At 37.2% G+C, this 16,058-nt stretch overlaps 1 pseudogene; it reads left to right on the top strand.

The window, feature by feature from the left end:
• The first annotated feature begins 3,912 nt into the window (after positions 1-3,912).
• Positions 3,913-6,422, top strand: LOC104239238 (protein NUCLEAR FUSION DEFECTIVE 4-like; annotated as a pseudogene).
• The last annotated feature ends 9,636 nt before the right edge of the window (positions 6,423-16,058 follow it).

Below are 16,058 nucleotides of genomic sequence, written 5' to 3'. Positions count from 1 at the left end.
ATGATCTCCGAATGTCTGAACTCTGAGAATCAACAACCGCTGTTACCGGAAATACCTGGATCTGCTCATGAGGTGTATGTGTAGCGTAAGTACAACCAACTCATTAAGTAACAAATCTAACATTTGGACTGAAAGTAATGACGAGTTTGAGTAATACAGTCCACATGCAGTATCAACAGTACAGAAACTTACAACAAATATGACAGTGATATCTTAGAAATTTATAATCTACAAGTAAAGGTACAAGAATTTAGACATGCTTTCAGGTTTTTCAATAAAACTCAACGCAAAACAAGGCAACTTCAGCCCAGGGCAGATCCATCCCAAAATGCAAATAAACTAGGGCATATCCAGCCCAAATGTAATTAGCTACTAGTATTCCGCCCATTGTGGATGTGCAGACTCTGGAGGGGCCGATCCAGCCGAAGCGCTATAATAAGCCAAATTCTGGCATGAATCAATAAAGTCTGCTGCAACGTGTAGCCCGATTCCATGAAAATCACTCACAAAAGACCCTCAGTCATTAATCTCTCTAGTCTCTCGGGTTCACAAGAATCATGAGAATCAGCTTAAACAATGATGACATGATGTATCAAATAAAGGACAATATAGATTGAGATATATTATGCAAATAATAGTTGTGATTGAGTATAATTTGACAAATTAATCAAATAATTCAACATGTAACACAACCTCGGTAGGTCCCAACAGTACCAACACGGAGCCTAAGTGGGATTTCTAACATGACTAGCAGCTCAATTGCTCTAACACATGGTGAAAATATGGGTAACAGTAAGATTATGCAACTATACAGTTCCATGGAATCGACCAAGTCTCAATTCTTACGGTGCACGCTCACACGCTCGTCACCTAGCATGTACGTCACCTCAACAATAATCACATAACATGTAATTTGAGGTTTCATACCCTCAGAACTAAGTTTAGAAGTGCAAATGTCTACTCCAACACGCCATTGCCTCGCGAAACGACCTCCGAATGCCTCCAATCTAGCCACAAGCAATTCGATACAATCAACACGGGCTAAAGGAATCAATTCCATATGAAATTACTAAGTTCTTAATCAAAATTCAAAAAGTCAACTCAAAAGTTAATTCCCGGACCCACATCTCAGAATCCAATAAAAGTCACAAAATCAGGACACTAATTCAACCACGAGTCCACCCATACCAAAATTACTCAAATCCGATACCAACATCTCGATCAAATCCCCATAATTCGGCCTAAGAACTTTACTCCATTTTCCCCCAATTTTCCAACTCAAATCACTAATTAAATGATAAAATCAAAGACGTAAACATGAAATTTAACTAAAACTAGGTAAGAATCACTTACCAAATTTGTGATATGAACTCAAACCCTCGTTTTGAAATATATAAGTTCTACCGGGATGACCCTTCATCACGATCGTGGAAAATTTTTCGCGATTGTGAAGCACAACTCAGCTGCCAAAAGATTTAACCTTACGCGAACACAAAATTACTCCTGTGAATGCGAACCACTACCTCCTCAGACCTATGCGACCACGACCCTCTTCACGCGAGCGCAAAGAACAACGCGTGACTCAGCTCCTACCTCATTTCCTCTTCGCGAACGCACGGGAACGCGGCCTTGCTCGCGCGTTCGTGATGCATCGTTTCTCTAAGCTACGCGATTGCAACCCTCTTTTTACGAATGTGTAGAGCAAAGTCCTCCACTGAGCAATTAAGCCTACCGATCGCAGACCTGTCCACACAATCGCATCTAAGGAAACCAGATCAGAGACACCATTAAACTTCTGCCAATCTCTAAGTCAAAAAATGGATCCGTTAACTATCCGAAATCTACCCGAGACCCTCGGGAGCTCAACCAAACACACCAACAAGTCCTAAAATATGATACGAACTTAGTTGAGTCTTCAAATCACATCAAACAACACTAAAACACGAATCGCGCCTCGATTCAAGCCTAATGCACTTATGTATTTTCAACTTCTACATTCGACACTGAACCTATAAAATCAAGTCCGATTGACTTCAAATTTTGCACACAAGTTACAAAAGACACAACGGACCTACTCCAACTCCCGGAACCCAAATTCGAGCTCGGTAACCATAAAGTTGACTCTCGGTCAAACTTTTAAATTTCCAAAGCTTCTAATTTTTCAACTTTCGCCATTTCAAGCCTAATTCAACTACATACTTCCAACTCACTATTCGGACACATTCTTAAGTTCAAAATCACCCAATGGAGCTAACGGAACCATCAAAACTCCATTCCTGAATCGTTTACACATAAGTCAACATCCGGTCAACCTTTTCAACTTAAGCTTCCAACCTTGAAATTAAGTGTCTCAACTCATTCCGAAACATCCTCGGAACTGAACCAACTATCCCGGCAAGTCACATAAAAACTGTTAAACATACAATGAGTAGTAAATAGGGTAACGAGGCTGCAACTCTCAAAAAACCGGGCGGCTCGTTCCAATGTGCCTGTTTTAATGTATAATGATGCTTCGATTCATCGGGCAATTTGAGATGGCATACTTATTGGAAGTTGGAACCATACATATCTTGGCTTTAATTTATATTTTTCTTGTCAGTGTGTTTTTGTATCTCACATAACATATATTTTCTTAATTGTGCAGCTTTGAAACCTTTATCTTTTTTTTTTTGTTGGTAAAGTTAAAGAACATATCATATAAACAAGTATGTGGGAAGTTATCAGATTGATTTCTGTTGACCATTCAATTTATGTTGTATAACTCAGTTGTCCTAAAGAATCCATTGTTAATTTTAAAGAGTGACGTTTGCTAATATCGAATTCAATATGGCTTTATGTTGAACCTATTGCAATTTTACGTTTTACAGGAAAAGAGAAGGTAAAGAATGAGATGTTTAATCCATTATATAGCAACTTTCGAATAAGGAAGGAGCAGCAGAGGTCAATTAATCCTGGAAGCGCATGCCAAGCATACAAGAGAACCATCAAGTCACAAATTTGGTGAGCGATTATTATTAATCATATTTATTAGTACGGCAAAGGGTCAAATATACCCCTCTACTTTCAAATATTATTTACCTATACCATTCGTTATATTATTGGGCTATCCATACCCCTACCGTCATACTTTGGAACAAAAATACCCCTATTTTGGATGGAGTGCCACGTGGTAGCACCAGATTAAAATGACCCTTTTTTTTACGCAACCCGTTTTACAAAAAAATCCACAACCCGAACCGTATTTTCATTTTTCAGTTTTTTTTTAAAGAATTTTCTTTTTGTAAAACTTGAAAAAAAATTGCAAAATATTTTCGTTTTTTTAAACTGAGTAGTTACTGAAAAGATTTTGCAAAACAATTTGTAAAAACTGAAAAAAATATTTTTGTTTTTTAAAAACTGAAAAAAATATTTCCAACAAAATGTTTTCGTTTTTGAAAAATGTTTTTTTCATTTTTTTCTGTTTTTTAAAGATTTTCTTTTTGTAAAAACTGAAAAAATAAATTTGTATAAACTAATTTTTTTTTTTGTAAAAAAACAGAAAAGATATTTTCGTTTTTTAACAAAATATTTTCGTTTTTTAAAAACTGAAAAAAATATTTTCAACAAAATATTTTCGTTTTTGAAAAATATTTTTTTTCATTTTTTCAGTTTTTTAAAAGAATTTCGCTTTAATCTGGTGTTGCCATGTGGCACTCCATCCAAAATAGGGATATTTTTGTTTCACAGTATGACAGTAATGGTATAGATAACCCAATAGTATGACGGTAAAGGTATAGATAACCCAATAATATAACAAGGGGTAGAGGTAAATAATATTTAAAAGCGGAGGGGTATATTTAGCCATTTGTCGTTATTAGTACGATGAACATGAGATAACTTGCTTTAGATGTAGATGAATTGGTTTACAGAAAGTAACTACCTCCTCAGAACGACCCAAAAAAATCTGATCTTGACATATTTCCATCTAGTATATGAACCTTTTATCCAGGGAAGAATTCTTTTCCAACTGGCTCCTCCAAGTATTTTAGTGTTTATCTTCTATTTTTAGAGAGCTCTAAATTAGCTTCTTTATGACCTTTCTAGTATGATTCTCATCAGTTATCTGCCCAAGCGTACTTAGCAACATGAGATTCTCTAATCAAGGCGGGTATATCCATATAAATCACTCTTTTTTTCGGTTTGTTCAATTTTCAGACAAGGAGATATGGTAGAGGTGCAAGCGGGTGGTGGAAACACCACGGGAGGTGGAGGCCGCTATGAGGTCCTCCAATTTGCCTTACAAGTGGTTCGAGGTCGATGGTTCTCACTTTTTGCCTCTTTCCTCATCATGGCTGGAGCAGGGGCTACTTACCTTTTCGGGACATATTCCAAGGAAATAAAAGGCTCTCTAGGATACGATCAGACCACACTTAATCTCTTGGGATTCTTCAAGGATCTCGGAGCTAATGTTGGAGTTCTGTCAGGCCTGATAGCCGAGGTAACTCCAACATGGTTTGTGCTGCTAGTTGGCGCGGCCATGAACTTTACAGGTTACTTTATGATATGGCTTTCTGTCGTTGGCAAGATTTCGAAGCCAAAAGTTTGGCAAATGTGCATATACATATGCCTTGGAGCCAATTCTCAGAATTTTGCGAATACAGGAGCTCTTGTGAACTCTATTAGGAACTTCCCCGAGAGTAGAGGTAACATGATAGGCCTTTTAAAAGGATTTACAGGGCTAAGTGGAGCTATAATGACACAACTATACTTAGCTGTCTATGGAAATGATTCTCAATCACCTATACTCTTAATAGCCTGGCTTCCGGCTGCACTATCTGTAGTATTTGTCTATACTATTCGAGAAATGAAAGTCGTTAGGCAGCCAAATCAGCAAACGGTTTTCTTCTATTGCGTGATAATATCAATTGTGCTAGCAGTGTTTCTGATGGTCATGGCACTGGTCGAGAAAGCTATAGCTTTTTCCCATGCTGCCTATGTTGGAACAGCCACTGGGGCATGTGCTTTACTTTTTCTCCCTCTTTTGGTATTCATCAGAGAAGAGTTGATTCTCTGGCGCCAAAGGAATTTGCTTCTCGGTCCTCCCAAAATGGTTGCTGAGAATCCACCAGCATCGGTGGAGAGCGAGCTGAAAGCAATCCCCGAACTACCTCCAATATCAGAAACCAAGAAAGAATTCAACTCGAAGAGCTCCTGGCTCGCGGATATTTTCTTGAATAAACCAGCTAGAGGATAAGATTATACAATCTTACAAGCACTCCTAAGTACTGATATGTTGATTCTGTTTCTGGCTACATTCTGCGGACTTGGATCAAGCCTAACCGCAGTTGATAACTTGGGTCAGATAGGAGAATCATTAGGATATCCAACAACCACCATTAAATCCTTTGTGTCACTTCTCAGCATATGGAATTTCTTTGGGAGAATTTTTGCAGGATTTGTCTCTGAGAGCCTGCTTGTCAGGTTCAAGTTTCCTTGGCCCCTTATGATGACATTAGTCCTCTTGCTCTCGTGCATCGGCCTCCTTTTCATCGCCTTCCCCTTCCCAGGTTCAGTGTACGTGGCATCTTTAATCATCGGTTTCTCATTTGGTGCACAGTTGCCATTACTTTTTACAATCATTTCTGAGCTTTTTGGCCTGAAGTACTATTCCACATTATTCAACTGTGGGCAATTGGCTAGCCCTCTTGGATCATACATCCTGAATGTGAGAGTGACTGGACCTCTTTATGATAGAGAAGCATTGAGGGATCTTGAGAAAAAAAGCTTGACTAGAGCCTCTGTCAAGGAATTGACTTGTATGGGTAACCAATGTTATCGGTTGGCTTTCATAATCTTGGCTAGTGTCACATTCTTTGGTGCTCTAGTTTCATTGATTTTGGTTGCAAGAACTCGACAATTTTACAAAGGGGATATATACAAGAAGTTTAGAGAGCAAGCAGAGGCAGAAGATACTGAAATGGCTTCACCAAACAGTACTAAGACACGGTGAGAAATCTAAGAATTAGGAAAAAAGCATAATTAAGTCGCAGAAAAACACAAATAGCACCAAACAAAAACAATGCTGGCCTTATTTTGAGGTTTTGTTGCTACTCTTTTCTGTATATCATCATTGGATCGAGACGGGCTTAAATGGAGCGACATGGATTATGAGGACTTACATGGCACAACCGTGGTCAGTTGAATACCTTCCGTCGAGAAATTATAATGTGTATGTAGGTCCACTATAGTTACTTTTTATCGTACATGCATATTAACTAATGAACACCATAATGATAATCCCTGGCTTGCCGCTTTATATAGTTGACTGGATACTTGCTTAGGATTTAGGAATAGCAGTAATAGTAGTAATTGTAGTAATGCTAGTTGTTACTCGTTCCTGTATATATAATATAAATATACTATGTCAGGGAGGGAGAGTAGGAGCTATGGGTTCGGCCGAACTCAGTGACTTTGGTGCAAATTATGTATTTATCTTAAGAAATTCATTGATTATGTATAAATTATTAATTTAGAACTCACTAACTTATAAAATTTAGAATCCCGACTCTATAGGCTTCAAATCCTTGCTCCGCTTCTATGTTGATTTAGGAATAGTAGCAGTAGTACTAGTTTTTGTTAATCTTTCCTGTATATACTGTGCTGCTATAATTTCCTTACCGGCAAAGGGCCAAATATACCCCTCTACTTTCAAATATTGTTTACATGTACCCTTCGTTATATTATTGAGCTATCAATACCCCTACTGTCATACTTTGGAACAAAAATACCCCTATTTTGGATGGAGTGCCACGTGGTAGCACCAGATTAAATTAACCCATTTCTTTTTTTACGCAACCCGTTTTACAAAAAAACCCACAACCCGGACCATATTTTTATTTTTCAGTTTTTTTTAAAGAATTTTCTTTTTGTAAAACTTAAAAGAAAATTGTAAAATATTTTCGTTTTTTTAAACTGAGTAGATACTGAAAATATTTTGCAAAATAAATTGTAAAAACTGAAAAAAATTGTAAAAACTGAAAAAAATATTTCCAACAAAATATTTTTGTTTTTGAAAAATGTTTTTTTTTTCATTTTTTTCGGTTTTTTTTTAAAGATTTTCTTTTTGTAAGAACTGAAAAAACAAATTTGTATAAAGTGAATTTTTTTTTTTTTGTAAAAATAGAAAAAAATATTTTCGTTTTTAAAAACTGAAAAAATTATTTTCAACAAAATATTTTCGTTTTTAAAAAATATTTTTTTTTCATTTTTTCAGTTTTTTAAAAGAATTTCATTTTAATCTAGTGTTGCCACGTGACACTCCATCCAAAATAGGGATATTTTTGTTTCAAAGTATGACAGTAGGGGTATAGATAACCCAATAGTATGACGGTAGGGGTATAGATAGCCCAATAATATGACGGTAGAGGTAAAGATAGCCCAATAGTATAACAAGGAGTAGAAATAAACAATATTTAAAAGTGGAGGGGTATATTTAGCCATTTGCCGTTTCCTTATATGTGATTACCTCTGAAGGGAAAATAGAAAATCTTTGCTGATTAATTTGCTTATCTATTCATCACTAAAAAAAGGTTGCCTAGTTAAGTGAAAATTGGCATTAAGAATTGTGAATTTGTATGCAACTTCTTATTCTAATTTGGCGGTTAGCAGATCAGAAGTCTGGAATATTGATCACGCCTAACTCTAGTATTAAAAAGGATAAGCGGCCGTTGCAAATATAATCTGGTCTAAAAGTCCGTAGTCGAATCCCAAAGAGAACTAAGGCTTAGCTATAGCTGTTTCATATGACTAAGAAGAAAAATTTGAACAATTTTCTAAATTATAAATATTAAGATTTATATTTCTAACTAATTAACTAGCAAATACCAGAAAGCGGTAAAATTATCAACTAACGAGACAAAAGGTTGGAAACTAAATTAAAGAGGTCTAGAGTTATGATTTCCCCAATTGTCGGAATGCTTCCGACTATGTTCCCTACAATTTCGCCTAAGTATTCTCTATCGATCGTAAGTACTTTGGTTGTCGAAATTCTCTCCCGAGCAACTACCGCAATTTACTAGATGTATTCTCTCGAACTACACTAGCTGGCACTTAATTCACCGCTCATTACGATCGCACCAAGGTTTCGTTATCTCTAATCCTGCCCTTAAACCCTCCGTATTGATCTCTCACATACGTTAGGAGTGATGTTGTTCAACAACTATCTAAATATATACTTCTCTCGAGCAGTACACACTAAATAGGCACAGTTAATTGATGGACATTCAATCAACAGCAACAAACACTTAGTTGAACAAGTAGACAACGACTCAATTGTATAAAAACATAACAAGGATTCATCCTCCAAAAGGTTTCATCAAACCCCTAGATAACGGGTTTAGCTACTCATACTAATAGATAAAAATTCACTATAGAAAGTCATAATCAATAATGGAATTAAGAAGAAAATGAAAACTCTTAGGGAAATTCTCTGTCTTCCTCCGGTGTTCTTGCCTCCAAAATCTTTCTAAAAACAGCCCCCTCACTTCTGGGCGAATTGGGCTTCGTATAGGTTTAGGTGAGTCCTATTAGAAATTATATAATTGACCCTGGACTATTGGTCTTCGTCAGCCCATCTGCAGCCGCGAATCTGGCCGCGAATTTCGCCCAGTGTTATGCCTTCAGTGTGTGGCTGCGCAGGTCAATTTGCGGCTGTGCACCTGGAGGGGACTTTGCCGCTTGATTTTCTTTCTCCTTTTCGACCGTGCTAACCTCCGATCGGCCTTCCACGCTCCATATTGATTCCAACACACTATTTAGCTTCCTCATAGCTCGGAGTGGCTCTTGCAAAGTATAAAACTCTTAATTAGAGCATTTTGTTATCTTTTAGCATTCAAGCATTGATAAAGTGCGGCTAAATTAGAGTGTAAATAGTATCTAAATTGCATAATTATAGCCTACTATCAACACCCCACACTTAACCCTTTGCTCGTCCTCGAGCAATCAAACCACACTCTGCAGAGGCCTAACTTCCCTGAGCGACTTCTATAACTCGTCACACCAAGAATATTCCACATAGATTACGTGCATTAGTGTAACACCTACACCTCAAGAGTTTACTCCCGCGAGCCACACAATATTCCTAACCGGCTTACTTACTCTAACTCAGAGGTCCAGACTTACCTCTCCTTCATGAATCAAGTGCCTGCTCATAACAAAAGAGACTCATTCCACAATTAATAAAATGCACGTACAATGAGGAACTTCAAAATGAACAGAATTCACTCACCCTCAGAAATGATATTCTTGTGTCACATAAAACTCTTCATAGGCTTGCCCGTAGTGTACTACTCTACTAATTGAGCTCATTTAGTCTAGGATCAACTGAAACTTTATTTGTCTGTAATGTAGGCTGTAAGTCGAGTAGGATATATTTGGATATAATAGTGACTACACCTCCCTAAGCACTTTAATACATATGTTTTACAATCAAGCCCACACTTAAGTTAAACTAGTATTTCCACCTTCAACACTACATGTGTCACCCCATACTTATTCGAGCACAATCACCTTAAAACCAAAAAAAAATATTAATAATCAACATAATGCACTATTAACATTTTTTTTCTCTTTTTTTTTCAATTCAAGCGGCTTTTTCAACAAGGTTCATCTTTCTCCTTATTTCCCTAGTTTCACTCAAAAGCCCTACCAACTACCCCACACTTTATCCTTTATGGATTCATAGTAATTCAAGTGCTTACGAGAGGTCAAGGGTCCAAATAGATGGTCAATTCAAACAAGGGATAAGGCTTGTAATATGGTTGCCAATGAAACAAGTTTACAAGCTCAACGGGGTTAACTACGATACATAACAAATAGGTGGGTAGAATAAACATATGGTTCAACAAAGAAATGCCTATATCACTTCCCAGACTAAACAAGACTACTATTTTGCTTTGTAGACACACGGGGCAAGTTCTAGGCATCAAATGTTGTGCACAAAATAAAACAAGCCTTACACACACATGGCACATGACTCACTCCAGATTAGGTCATCAAATATTCTGATCAGGGTACTTAAGCCAAATAAAGAAAATACAGTTTAAGGCATTCATACAAGAGTCAACAACTGAGCCTAAGTGTCACACTAAAGTACCCACTATATTCAAGGCATTACGACGTTACTAAGAGATCCTATTTCTATTTCCGCCCATAGCCCACAAGTTCTCTAGCTAACAATAAAAAAACTAACTACACCCGGTTCAAGTGAAACTTTTGGAAAATAATCGTGGCTTAAAGAAAAACCAAGGGGGATATTCAAGGCATTACGACATTACTAAGAGATCCTATTTCTATTTCCGCCCATAGCCCACAAGTTCCTAACTAACAATAAAAAAAACTAACTACACCCAGTTCAAGTGTAACCCTTGAAAAACAACCGTGGCTTAAAGCAAAATCAAGGGGGAATTGATACACTACTACAAAAGCCCTAGTACAAGTCCCTAGTTTCACTCAAAAGCCCTACCAACTACCCCACACTTTATCCTTTATGGATTCATAGTAATTCAAGTGCTTATGAGAGGTCAAGGTTCCAAATAGATGGTCAATTCAAACAAGGGATAAGGCTTGTAATATGGTTGCCAATGAAACAAGTTTACAAGCTCAACGGGGTTAACTACGATACATAACAAATAGGTGGGTAGAATAAACATATGGTTCAACAAAGAAATGCCTATATCACTTCCCAGACTAAACAAGACTACTATTTTGCTTTGTAGACACACGAGGCAAGTTCTAGGCATCAAATGTTGTGCAAAGAATAAAACAAGCCTTACACACACATGGGACATGACTCACTCCAGATTGGGTCATCAAACATTCTGATCAGGGTACTTAAGCCAAATAAAGAAAATACAGTTTAAGGCATTCTTACAAGAGTCAACAACTGAGCCCAAGCGTCACACTAAAGTACCCACTATATTCAAGGCATTACGATGTTACTAAGAGATCCTATTTCTATTTCCGCCCATAGCCCACAAGTTCTCTAGCTAACAATAAAAGAACTAACTACACCCGGTTCAAGTGAAACTTTTGGAAAATAATCGTGGCTTAAAGAAAAACCAAGGGGGATATTCAAGGCATTACGACATTACTAAGAGATCCTATTTCTATTTCCGCCCATAGCCCACAAGTTCCTAACTAACAATAAAAAAACTAACTACACCCGGTTCAAGTGTAACCCTTGAAAAACAACCGTGGCTTAAAGCAAAATCAAGGGGGAATTGATACACTACTACAAAAAAAATCTTTTTGGTTTTTTTAGACTTAAATCCCTTAAGAAAATTATCTAATAGATCCATCATCGGAAAAAGTCCAATCTTTTCTATTTTTCAACAGAAAAAAATTAATTAATTAAACTAACACAACTATAATAATATAGAAAGTCACCCAGACATTCTTCTCACCCCACACGTAAAATTGTGCATTGTCCCCAATGCACATAAAACTGTAAGAGGGTAAAAGAAACTCCCTGGTAGGCTAAAGGCCGAAGCACTAGCAGCTCATGGGGTACTCAAACTTCTCATAGGCTTGGTCCTTCGTGCAGGTACCTCACACTTAGTTCCAACCATCTGGTTTGTTGTTGTATCCTTCCAATAGCTTTGCTTTCCATGCTTCTAGAAAATCAAAAATTCACACTACAAAAATAATAATAAAAAATCAAAGAAAGTGGTAAAGCTGAGTTGCCTCCCAATAAGCGCTTGATTTAACATCGCGACACGACGTGAATCACTTTATGCCTCCACCTTGAGCTTATGAATTGAACCCAAGTTTCGCTTCAAGCTTATGATTATGCTCTTGGGGTGGTACAAATTCTTGCGAGCCAAAAATTAGATAATGTCTTATGCACTTTTTGGCTCTTGACCGAGGAGTGTCACCTTTCCTGGACAGCCTTGAGAATTTCAAAATATAAGGCTCATCTACCTCTTCCTTGGGCTCATTTTTATGCTCGTAAGGATCCATTCCCTTTTCACCATCCGAACATAATGTAGAGAAGTGTTTGGAATGACGTCCAACATGCTTAAATACATGAACTTCATGATTTTTGTCCTTCTCAACACCAATCACACTAGAGTCAACTAAATTTGTATCTTCAATGTCCTTGGCTGACTCTAGTGTTACATCTTGAACATCGGCATCCTCAAATTCTAGTTGGATAGAGTGTTGGTGTTCTACTCTAACCTCCTCCATTAGCACCTCAATTTTAGTGTCTAATTCATGCTGTTCTTGGCTACTATTCCCAATATTGGCTTGTTGAGCATTAAATGCTTCAACTAGTTGACTCACTTGTGCATCCAGGTTGCGGATAGTAGAATCTTGCCTTTCTATCTGCATCTGTCTTTCATCATTTTGTTCCACAAGGTACTTTAGCATATCCTTGATCTCTTTCAGGTTATCATCCCCGGGTTTTTTGTTCCTATTAACTACACAAGAAAAAGTAGAACCATCAAAGTAAGGGGTTGGTGAAAAGTAAGAAATATAAGCACAACCATAAAAGTGACCATCTCGACCACCACACATATCACATACATTTTCACATAAGATTGAGTTGGTACACATAACTCGCTCTCGGGAATATTTTGACTATTTTGACCCAGGCGGTTTCCGCCACAATTCACACAAGGAAAATCAACAGTAGAATTACCAATATCAAAATTCACATAATTCCAGGATGTCATGTTTCTCAAATTAACAAGTAAAACAAAAATAAAAAAATCAAATACAACAAAACAAAAATATAAGTTCAAACTTGTACTCTAGCAATATGTACACCTACAGCTACACCGTTAGTTCCTCGGCAATGGCTCCAAAATTTGATCACGCCCAACTCTAGTCCTAAAAACGATAAGCGGTCGCTGCAAATATAATCCGGTCTAAAAGTCCAGAATCGAATCCCACAGAGAATTAAGGCTTAACTATAGCTGTTTAATATCACTAAGAAGACAACTTTGAACAATTTTCTAAATTATAAAGATTAAGATTTATATTTCTAACAAATTAACTAGCAAATACCAGAAAGCGGTAAAATTATCAACTAATGAGACAAAGGGTTGAAGACTAAATTAAGGAGGTCTAGAGTTATGATTTCTTCAATTGTCGGAATCCTTCCAGCTATATTCACTACAATTTTGCCTAAATATTCCCTACCGACCGTGAGTACTTTGGTTGTCGTAATTCTCTCTCGAGCAACTACCGCAATTTACTAAATGTATTCTCTCGAACTACACTTGCTGATACTTAATTCACCGCTCATTACGATCGCACCAATGTTCGTTATCTCTAATCCCGCTCTTAAACCCTCCGTATTGATCTCTGACACACGTTAGGAGTGATGATGTTCAACGACTACCTAAATATATTCTCTCTCTCGAGCAGTACACACTAAATAGGCACAGTCACATTGATGGCCATTCAATCAACAACAACAAACACGTAGTTGAACAAGTAGAGAAATGCAACAGCTCAATTATATAAAAACATAACAAGAATTTATCCTCCAAAAGGTTCCATCAAAACCCTAGATTACGGGTTTAGCTACTCATACTAATAGATAAAAATTCACTATAGAAAGTCATAATCAATAATGGAATTAAGAAGAAGATGAAAACTCTTAGGGAATTTCTCTATCTTCCTCCGGTGTTTATGCCTCCAAAATCTCTCTAAAAACAACTCCATCTCTCTTCTGGGCGAATTAGGCTTCATATAGGTTTAGGTGAGTCGCCTTAGAAATTACATAATTGACCCTGGATTATTGGTCTCCGTCAGCCCGTCTGCGATCACGGATTTGATCGCGGATCTGGCTGCGGATTTTGCCTAGTGTTCTACGTTCAATGTGTGGCTGCGCGGTCAATTCGCGGCCGCTCACCTGGAGGGGACTTCGCTGCTTGCTTTTCTTTCACCTTTTCGATCGTGCTAACCTTCGATTGGCCTTTCACGCTCCACATTGACTCCAACACACTCTTTAGCTTCCTCATAACTCGGAGTGGCTCCTGCAAAGCATAAAACTCTTAATTAGAGCATTTTGTTACCTTTTAGCATTCAAACATTGATAAAGTGCGGTTAAATTAGAGTGTAAATAGTATCTAAATTGCATATTTATTGCCTACTATCAAATATTCATGAATCCTGATATATAGACCAGTTTTGCTTGTTTTGTTAGCAATCAGGCCAAAATATTGGTGACTTAAAGCCTGTAGAAAGCTAGGTCACACCCTTATTCAAGCTCGTTTCTGTTTTACATTATTTTGTGTTTTTGTTGGCCTTTTAGGAGAGGGCTCTTATTTAAATAAAAAATTATGAGAAAAAAATAGTAATAGTAATAGTAATAGTAATAATAGTAATAACAACAACAACAACCACCTACCCTTAGGGAAGGGGGCCACTGGCCCCCTGTAATTTTAAAAAAAAGAATATATGTATATATATATATATATATATATATATATATATATATATATAACTCAAAACATAGACAACTACATGGGTCAATTTGGGAGAGGAGGGGAGAGACACAACTTGAATTTTTGTTATGACACGAACTACCAAGCCGTGATGGCGCATATCGTGGTACTAGGCTAGCCAACTTGTTACTCAAAAACACAATGTTTCATTTAAAAAAAATTTACTTTCAATCTATTTAGCGATAAATCCTTCATAAGAAATTTTAAACAAGGAAAGTATGGAAATAAAAGCTCGGCATCGGGTGTCACTAGTCATGAGCATCTTCGATACATGTCTGATAATACTAGGATCAATACGGTCTGGAAATCTAATAAAATGTCTATAGGAAGATAGGAGGGAGAAGGGCAAGGCGGCGATCGTCATGCAGCTACCTTGCTAACTCCAAAGATCCGCGGTGTATGAATCCACACTCGCTCGAACATCCAGTAACACCTGGATCTGCACACAAGGTGCAGGGACTAACATGAGTACGCCAACTCAATAAGTAACAACCATAAATAAAGGTTGGTAGCAGTGACAAGCAGTAAAACACATAAGGATCATAGTATGAAATCTCAGTGAAACAGTATCCTTACAAATCAGTATTTGAGTCAAATCATCTCGTAAAATTTTAGTTTTGGTGAAAGACATTTATAGATATTTTTCAGTAGTTTTAGTAGAGGCTCAATGCAAAATATAGTGAAGATAATAAAGTCATAAACAACCAATCGGTCAAAATATCACTCATAAATAGCCCCTCGGGCATACCTCACAATCACTCGTAACAGCCCCTCAGGCATACCTTACAACCACTCGTAACAGCCCCTTGGGCATACCTCATAACCACTCATGCCTCCCAGTCACTCGTCACTCGACACTCGCACTCAGTAGGTACCTGCGCTCACTAGGGGTGTGTATAGACTCCGGAGGGGCTCCTTCAGCCCAAGCGATATAACAAGCCAAATCACGTGTCAATCACTCAGGCCCTCGTCCAACAATAAATATGCTATGGTGTGTAGCCCGATCCCGCATAATATCCTCAAAAATCAGGCCCTCGGCCTCACTCAGTCATAAACCTCACAAGCCACTGGAGCATTTCAGTAAAATTAGGGAACTCAACCCAAAACAACACTTATGTGCATCAAAATAGAATAATAAAACTGAATTATGCAGTAAACAAGCAAAATCATGACTGAGTATAGATTTCAAATAAAAACAGTGAGAGGATAGTAAGAAAAAGCCCCTGAGGGTCCAAACAGTACTGGCACAAGGCCAAAACATGGCATTCAACCCAATGTTGATACCCAATTTTTCCCTATATATTTTCAATATGAAAAATACCTTCAAAATAGCATATGTATTCATATATAAGCATGTCCAAGGGTTTTATTATTTTTCCATAATTTTTAAAGGTTTTTTAGTTGATTTATTTCTCCCTTTTTATCCATAAAATCCCAATAATTATTTCCAAAATTATTATTTTGATAATTCATCTATTGAATTTTTATACTTATGCCAAAATATGGCTAAAGTAATCTTTACATATTTTTACAATTTTATTTAGTATTTTAAAGCTAAATTGC

The sequence above is a fragment of the Nicotiana sylvestris genome, chromosome 2, assembly GCF_000393655.2.
Source record: "Nicotiana sylvestris chromosome 2, ASM39365v2, whole genome shotgun sequence".
Taxonomy (NCBI): domain Eukaryota; kingdom Viridiplantae; phylum Streptophyta; class Magnoliopsida; order Solanales; family Solanaceae; genus Nicotiana; species Nicotiana sylvestris.
Note: the sequence above shows the minus strand (reverse complement) of the source record. Positions and strands in the feature narration are given on the sequence as shown.